Source organism: Theropithecus gelada, chromosome 12 (assembly GCF_003255815.1).
Source record: "Theropithecus gelada isolate Dixy chromosome 12, Tgel_1.0, whole genome shotgun sequence".
NCBI classification, from domain to species: domain Eukaryota; kingdom Metazoa; phylum Chordata; class Mammalia; order Primates; family Cercopithecidae; genus Theropithecus; species Theropithecus gelada.
In genome coordinates this window covers 6,083,780-6,093,251 of record NC_037680.1, presented here as the reverse complement: position 1 = coordinate 6,093,251, position 9,472 = coordinate 6,083,780, and the positions used below count along the sequence as shown (strand labels likewise).

At 40.3% G+C, this 9,472-nt stretch overlaps 1 protein-coding gene across 1 annotated transcript in view; it reads left to right on the top strand.

The window, feature by feature from the left end:
- CNTNAP5 (contactin associated protein like 5) overlaps window positions 1-9,472 on the top strand; it is a 683,524-nt gene that overhangs the window by 537,033 nt on the left and 137,019 nt on the right. The window lies entirely within an intron of this gene.

Here is a 9,472-nt window from a genome sequence, read left to right as displayed (position 1 = left end):
TCTCTACTAAAAAATACAAAAAAAAACTAGCCGGGTGTGGTGGCAGGTGCCTGTAGTCCCAGCTACTTGGGAGGCTGAGGCAGGAGAATGACATAAACCTGGGAGGCGGAGCTTGCAGTGAGCTGAGATCCGGCCACTGCACTCCAGCCTGGGTGACAGAGCGAGATTCCGTCTCAAAAAAAAAAAAAAAAAAATATATATATATATATATAATGAATTAATGAAGGTGAATGAAGGCAGAGCTCCCAGTTCAGTCCACTCCACTAGTGGCTTTATGGTATTAGGCAAGCCACTTACTTTCTCTGAGCCTCAGTTATTCCATCTGCCCACTGGGCTTAATAATAATCAATACCTTGCAAATCAGTTTCAAACACTGAATGCAGCAATAGATGTCCCTGTTCCCCTTGGGATTTTCTTTTAAGGGTTCTTAAATAAGAATGGCAAGCAAAAGACTGTTTCAAATGGGAAATGATTTGTGCCCTCACCCCAGTGGCATAATGAGACACTCCTTTTGGAAACTGAGGGGTTTTGACATTTAAATGACACACTCAATTGGTGTAATGGCTCCAGGGGGAAGGATCCCTGGATTTTACTTCTTCTCACAAATCAACAGAAATGTCCCCACACACTGTTGTAATTGGAGTGTGAGTGCCTCGAAAGCTGAGGGCCAGTCCTTATAAAGGGGAAAGTTTCTTGCCATTTTCTTAGCCAACAACTTGAAAGATAAAGGGATTTCAACACCACATTTTCAAATTACTATATGGTTCACATACACCTGCTTCGGAATTGTTATTGCTAAATTGCATTCTCACTGCTGTTACTTCCCCCTGATCTGTTCAATAAGACAGTCTTTTTTGGGTTGTTTCTCCAAATCAGAGAATTGTGTCTGATCTGGTAGTGAGAGGATATGCCCAGACCAGAAATTGGACCTTTACTTGTGATTCGAGGATACCAGAAATACACTGAAAGCTGACCACACTCCTCATACATTTGCAATGCCTTCTGGGCAGTCAGGATTTTGCCTCAGCCACTGACCTTCTCTTGCTCTGCACTGAGAATAAAGCGCAGCAAAAAGCCAGACTGTATGATTGTTTTAAATTGAAATGGTTTTCTTTAATCAGAATTTATTCTTCATTCTCCCAGGGATCAACCTCCTTTCCTACTGTTTTACCCAAAACAGGTGCTTTGGTGGAGTTTGGAGCATTTTGCGGGATGGGGATTGAGGGGCAGGGGTCTGATTCTGCACTTCTACTTGCTTTTCTTTGTCCTTTATCCTTTTTTTCCCCACTCACATTCTTTTCCTTCCGTAATTTACTAAGCAAATGTTTTCTGAGTGCATGCTCAATCAGCCCTGGGCTGGGCAATGGGGTCATGGAGATAAATAAGATCCATTCACTCTTTGGGAGGTACAGGCTCAGGGAAGAGGTGAGTTGGATTTTCTAGTGGTAAGTCCTTCATGCTGTGGTATGTGGTATGTATTCAAGGCGGTATGAGCAGGGAAAACTGGATGCAGCTCCCAACTCTATGCAGAGGCAGGCCCCAGACTCTATTTCCCTTACGTTGTGTAACTATTTATTTCCTGCCCTCTCTCTTTCTTATATTGGGGAAATAAGATTAATTTGCAGTGAGTACAGTGTCTGAAGAAATTGGCCCTTGGAAGGCAGCCTGAGACTTGTGTGCCCACTCACTGTGTAGGAAGCAAGTCTCTTACCTTGCTAAGTCAATCGCTCGCTTATTCAGGTATCTGGGAGGACACCTGGAGCCCAAATGCCTCAGGTTCTAAGAGAGACCATCCTTCCAGACCCTGCTGTCTATTTGGGGTACTCAACATGGACACTGCATTTCCTGCCACCATCTACACTGCACTGGGGCCCTGCTTTGAGCTTGGGTTTGTCTTAAAATAGAGATGGTGCTTATATCAATGACAGAGTTGGGTGCACTTATGCTTCTCATTCTCTGCCATTTTCCCACAAACTCTTATCCTCAAGGATCCTTCCTTTTCTACCTTTTATCTCCCATCCTTTCACAGATAAATTAATTCATCAAAAACATGGTGGGGGTCACTGTCAGGATGAGGTTGATGCCCTGAAGGGCAGATTCAGGCTCACGAGATTCTCACCCACACACCCACTAATAAGAAATAGTCCTTGCCCAGAGGAGAGTGCTCCAAAAGCAGTAATGGAGGGCAGTGGAGCAGTCATATATATGTATATGTGTGCATATGTAGATGAGGTCCATTTCTTTTTTATAATATCTCCACTCTCTTAGAATTGAGGGAAAGCCTGCAGGTTTCCCCTTTCAGTCAAAGCACATTGTGTTATGCATTTCCTCTGGTTCCATCATTTTTTATCCTTTTGTTTATTCACCCTCATTTTTTCTCCTCTTTTATCTTCTGCAAAGCCACCTTGCTTCCTTGCATTTATTCCTGAAGGCCAGGTAACCTCTGATGGTGGCTGCACGCTCAGCAGGAAAACATGGATGATAATGTGTCCTGCTTGCTTTGTGTTCACAAAAGACTAAAAGCCTCTAGATATTTCAGTATTTTATCCTTGTTATTATTGTTATTCTAACTTGTCCCCATCATTATGTGTTATGAAATTGACACCTTTTTCTGTACTAGAAGGTCATATGGACCTTAAACAGTAGGAAAGATCTAGTTTGAACACAGTATAGGGGAGGCTTCTGACCAACCACAAGCCATAGGTAGAAATGGAAAGTGTAAATCAGATTTCCAGTAAGTAGCCCAGGACTGGGAGAATTTTAGTTCAATTGCTCTCATTTTTTTTTCGTCTGTAGTTTGTAAAATAATCACTGGCATTTAGCATGTTGACCAAATAACTTTTTTTTTAAAAAAAGCATCATTCTGAGAATGCAAACAATTAAAATTTAATTTATTGTTGGTGGGAGTATAAATTGAAACAGTTAAGATAACTCCTTTGCATTATCTACTAAAGTCAAACATACGTATACCCTATGACCAACAGTTCTACTCCTAGGTGTACACCAACAGAAATATGAACCAAAATAAATACAGAAGATTCCTCATGGCAGCACTATTCATAATACCAAAACCTGTACAATGCCCATTGACAGTAGAAAGAAAGATGATTTATGAAATGTTTCTCAAACCAGAATACTGTACAGCTTCCTTTATTAATATGGACAAATGGCATCAATGCAATGCTAGGCAAAAGAAGCCAGGGTCAAAATAGTACATGCAATATGATTCCCATTTAAATCATATTCAACCTCTGATTTCAGAAACAGGTTAGCGGTATTCTTGGAAGGGAGTGGTTGGTGACTGGAAGGAAGCTTCTGGCGTGCTGGTAAAATTCTGTCTTTTGATCTGGTTGCTAGTTACTTTGATGTGTTCAGTTTGTGAAAAATTATCAACTCATATATTCCTGTGCACTTTTGCATTTGTTCTTGAACACAAGAAAAAATAAAACACGGTGCTAAAAACAGCCTCAATCACTGAAGTTGAGTTTTCTCATCATCATAAGTTTTAATGGTTTTATAAGTAGTTCCCCATATAGAATTACCATGACTTATGTATCATTCTCTTTTGTCAGACACTTCCCTCCCCAAGTCTGTAACAACTATTTCAAAAGATCAATTAAATATTAATGTTTCTGCTTGTAATCTTCCTCCGAGCTCCATTTTCAGCTATTTTCTTTAAAAAGTGCAATAAAGCCCATAATAACAATGCTGTAATGGCTTTTAACATGCATTGATGAATTATTATTCACAAGTCTTTCACAACATTTATTTATACCAAACAAATAAGGAAATTATTTTAATCTGTTAACCAAATTCAAGTTATTACTAAGCTCTTTTCCAGTTTCTTGAGGGGGTTTGGCATTTGGTTGGAGGTGTCACAATTTGTAGTGAGGATTAAATCAATGAAGCATGTAGAAGGTTTTGATTTTAAATAAATTCTTAGTTCTGATCACTATTATTATTATTTTACATTTTGGGCATCCAGTTAATACTGCCAGTATTATTAAATAGTGTGTGTTTAGTGATTCCTGAGCAAGAAATCTCTCTATCTGGCAAAACTCAACCAGACACATGCTTTATCCTTAAGGAAATCACATTTTTAAATTAAAGTCTCCAGTAGGATTTCCTCCTGGTACCAAGATTCTGCCAATTGGAGAACCAGGGCTTAAAACAGAAGATAATTGATGGTTAGTGTACTTGTTTTTATTCATCATGTGTATGTTAAACCTTTGCCACTTTAGTCAAAAAGTCTGCCACTTTTTGAAATCTAGGTGGTAAATGCAGCTGAACTTCAGTAGAAAACAAACTGCTCCATGTTCAAGGGCAGAAAAAAAATTAAGGCAGGAAGAAAGGGTGGGAGGGAAGAAGAGAGGATGGAAAGGTGGCACTGTACTAATTTTTGTGAAATAAGAGCCTGATCTGATGCAGTCTGTGTTTTTCCAGGGGCTTCTCTGAAAATGAGTTTTGCTGGAGCATGTGCAGGACAGAGCAGACACACATGAGAGAAATAGAGGCTCCGCGTTTGTGCTCAAGGAGGGCACGAGGAATTGAGATGCTTCTCTGGAAGCAATGACCATTTGTCCGACTGACACATGGAGGTTTTCAAAGACAGGCTTAGAATGATGGTAGTGAAGTCTTTAAGAGTTGATTCATAGTCAGTCCAAGGAAACATCATCATAATGAACCCACTTGATACCAAGGGCCAACTGAAGAGTATCATACAAAATTGCTTCTAGCTAGGCCAGCCAACTAATGGTCTGAGTTGTCAAAAAGACTGATAGGGAAGCCGAGAGAATAAATGCATGCTGGTATAATATTTGGTGAAAGAAAACATGTAAGAGACAAGAGGAAGAAAGTGGAAGAATCACTTAGTTGTGGTATTGACCCAAATCGTCTAATACTCATCTTAGAATTTTAGGACAAGGAGCTACCTGCAGGCTTTGAAGATCACAAGGTCCAGTGTGACTCCAGGTTTTGCCACATAAAATCTGTTTAATTCCCGACTCTGGCCAAAGCAATCTCTGATGTTGTTTTCTTAGGCAATGTGAATGATATGAAGAATACATTCTTTCCCATTGACAGTTTAATGAGTTTAGTATAAAGTTTCTAACCTACAACTAGTATGACTAGTATGTTTTAATATTGTTTTTAGAACCAGAGGCATTGCTCTGGTCCTCAAAGAGCTCACAGATTAAGGCTGAGAAAAAAAAAAAAAAGAAAAAGAAAAAACCTTTAAGCTTCTCTAAGTATAATGCTACATGTTTTTTGTTTTTCTAAAATCAGAGTGAACTGTATACAAGAAGCAAACAAGTACAAATAAAAGTATACTAGAACAACAGGGGAAAAATTAAATACTTGCAGTGGCCAGGAAGGCAACATGAATGAATGAAGTCTTCCTGGTGGGCTCTGTGGTCAAGCGGAGAGTGCATGCCCTATCTTAAAGGAGCTGACCCCAGTGCAGCTGAGAACTGCCATGCAAGAAAGCAGGGTCATTGTTAAGAGATGTTCTGGTTTTTCAATGAGGAACTAACTAGAATTTTTAAAAGTATTTTTTTGTGTTTTTTAAAAAATTGACAAATAATTAAAATAAGCAAATGCTTGGTGGGTAGAAAGACAAATGACTAATACGTTTATATGAGTTCAGGTGTGCGTGTCTGCGACTGCAGGGGTAGTGTAGGACAAGCAGTGGAGTGCAGGGGGATGGATAATATACTAGGAAATACGACATATGTGAAGAGGTCCAAAGTCTAGATAGGTCATGTGGCATGAGAACCACAAGTGGTTTGGAATGCTTGGTGCACTGATGTCAGTGCAGGAAGTGTGGGAGAAAGAAGCTGGTGAGGTAAGGGGAGGCCAGATCTCCCTTGCTGTGTCAGTTGTGATCAGGAATTTCAGCTTAATCCCTAGGACAATGACTAGTTTCCGAAGGATATCAACCACGTACAGCAGAATCACATTTTCAAATTTGTATTAATTCTGGCCACAAAACGGTGAATAGAAAGGAAGAGCCGGGGCTGAAGGTAGCATGTTTTTGCAGGAAGGAAAAAAGAAAAGAAAGAGAGAAAGGAAGGAAGAAGGAAAGAGAAAGAGGAGAGAGAGAGAGAGAAAAATGGATTCAGAAATAGAGATTTCTGGGAGAGGGAGAGAAAATCCGTAGGTCTGGGGTAGAGGAGGAAGACGGTGAGCAAGGGGGATGAGGGAAGATTACCGTTGCCTTTCTGTTTCTGTACAATAAGTTTTACAGAAGATTCACGCCTCCAGTAACTCTCTACCCAGAGTAGGTAAGAAGGGCCACTTTAAAAAAATTATTCTCTTTATAAAGAAAAAGCATGGTGAAGCCCTGTCTCTACTAAAAATACAAAACATTAACCAGGCGAGGTGGCGGCGCCTGTAGTCCCAGCTACTCGGGAGACTGAGGCAGGAGAATGGCGTGAACCCGGGAGGCGGAGTTTGCAGTGAGCCGAGATTGCACCACTGCACTCCAGCCTGGGCAACAGAGTGAGACTCCATCTCAAAAAAAAAAAGAAAAGAAAAGAAAAAGAAAAAAGGGAAAAGTAAACTTACTCCTAGTTTTCTCCTCTGTAAAGGCTAAAACAACCAGTTAAAAATGGAAATTTAGTTCACTGTGCAATTGAGTTCATAACTCACTGTGTCATTATGTTTCGTCAGCATTTGTAATTGAAATAATCCCTCTGTTGTATGTCACTATCACCAGGCTCTGTAAGTCTCAAACCTTAAGGAGTGCATTTTTGCCCAAGAAACCACCCACCCCAGTCATCTTCTTCTCCATTAATAAACTTGTTGACTAAGTCACGCGCAAGAAAATGTGCAATAGATCTTTCATTCTTCACTTCTGCTAAAAGAAAAATGACACTAACAAGATATATGAAGAGTTATTCAAATCCACTATGGGGAGTGACTACAAAATGAGAAAAACAAAACGAAACCAAACATTTGACTACATAAATCCTCTCCTCTTTATTCTACACACTCTCTAGGAAAGAAATAATGAACCTTCCTCTATGATCTGCTTGTGCTTATAATTGATTTATCTTGTGGTTAAAGAGATTTACTTACCAAAATTGAGACAGACAGGAGAATGCAATTTGGGTTTGGCCTCCTGGCCTGCTTGGGTATCACTTGTGGGAACTGAAAATATAATGAGTGAACACACATTGTATTCTATGAATCATTACTTCAGAATGCAAGACGAGATTTATCCCTTAGGATAAATGTCTTTGGACGGAACAAGTGAATGTCATACATGTATTTATGAGTCTGCTGACCTGGTCAGCAGAAGGAGACCAGAAGGAGAAACAACCCTTCTCTCCCCACTCTCCCCTGCCCCGTGTCCCCCCCCTCACGTCCTCCCCGTTTCTAATCATTTCCTTGCTTTCCTCAAAGCCATTGACCCACCACTGGGCCAGTCTGACTAATGCCAGGAATTCTTTGAATTATCTACTCATTCCTTTAACGTACAGCTTTGTTTCTCACTTAACACCTCTATTCCCTGTCTAAGATTATGCATTTCAATTTCTCATCTGATCCGCTTTGATAAGAACACATTTGTCTCTGGTCATTTGCCCAGACAAAGATTTAATAAAGTTGTAGAATAATTTCTAGAATGAGGCTCAGATGAGAGATCCTAAGGGTACAGAAAATGAATGACGAGTTGGTCCTGACCTTGGTATTTTCCCTTCCACCTTCTCCTCCTCTCCGTTAGTACATCTGGCAGACCTCAGAGACCTGTGTGTGGCTTTTACTCATCCATATATGTAGACCTGAGTCTGAGGATTTGAAACAAAAGTTGTGTTCTTTAAGGCTAGGCTGTACCTCCGCCTCCCCTGGGTTCTCCTACGAGTTTCAGCACCAAATAAATACCTTCTAATGGAACTTAGCTTAGTTTCCTGGCTTGTCTCTCAACATACATTTTTTTTGATATCAGAGGGGTAGGCTGGTGGAATACTGGATTTCTGATGGGAACAAAACACTCTGAAATATTAAATCTGCCTGATTCTTGAATAATTTTCAAGAAACATAAAATCTCTCTGAAACCTACAAGATATATCCTCAGCAGAAAGTTACAAGCCTATTGTGTAGGCTTGCAAAAAGAAATCTGTCTTCTAAATCATAATGTAAGAAAAAGCTCAAGGATTAATCAGCACATATATATTGAGGACCTGGTTCTAGCCATTGTAAAGGTGCAAGAGAAGGCATAAGAGAGGGCATAAGAGAGCAGCAGTGATTGAACAGTATTGTACTCGATGTTATTTTCTTTCTCTCTTTCTCTCCTTCCTTCCTTCCTTCCTTCCTTCCTTCCTTCCTTCCTTCCTTCCTTTCTTTTTCTTTCTTTTTTGAGACAGAGTCTCACCTTGTGGCCCAGGCTGGAGTGCAATGGTGTGATCTTGGCTCACTGCAGCCTCAGCCTCCCAAGTAGCTGGAATTACAGGCGCCTGCCACTATGCCTGGCTAACTTTTGTATTTTTAGTAGAAATAGGGTTTCACCATGTTGGCCAGGCAGGTCTTGAACTCCTGACCTCGGATGATCAGCCTGTCTTGGCCTCCCAAAATGCTGGGATTACAGTCATGCGCCACCGCGCCTGGCCTATTCTATGATCTTAATGAAGCCTCAGCATACACCCGCACAATAGATTGATTTTTATTTTATAGATCAAGTAGCTGAGACTTAGGTAATTCCAATGTCAATATGGCTAATCAGCAAGTGACATGACTTTGACTCCATGTCTATCTGGCTCCGGTCTACCCACCTTCCACTCCACTGCACTGCACTGCATAAGCATTAGGAAGCCTACTGAAGTTTTCTAAGTTGGTGTACTTAACAGCTGCTGTCTAACTTTGCCAGAAAGGACAGTCCCACTCTGTGCCTTCCACTTCAGATGCAACTGTGCTGTAGACTATGTAAGAACTTTTTTTTTTTTCACAAGAAACATGGCCATCTGAAGTTTTACTCTTAAACCTGTAAAATACAGGAACTATAATCTTTCACTTTTTTTGTGTGTATATGGCAAGAGCCTGAGGGAGGGGGTTCCCAGCCTAGAAGGATGTGTATTTTTTTCTTAACTTTTATTTTAGGTTCAGGGGTAGATCTGCAGGTTTATTATATAGGTAAACTTGTGTAATGGGGATTTGTTGTATAGATTATTTTGTCACCCAGGTACTAAGCTTAGTACCCAATGGTTATATTTCTTTGATTTTCTCCCTCCTCCCACCCGACACCCTCAAGTAGGACCCAGTGTCTGTTGCTCCCCTCTGCATCCAAGTATTCTCATCATTTGCCTCCTACTTGTAAATGAGACTATGGGGTATTTGATTTTCTGTTCCTGCCTTAGTTTGCTAAAGATAGTGGCCTCTAGCTCCACCCATGTTTCTAGGACATGCATTTTTTTTTTTTTTTGAAGCTCTTTGGAATTCCAACTCTCACTGGAAAGTTTAATAAAAAATCAATGTAGCC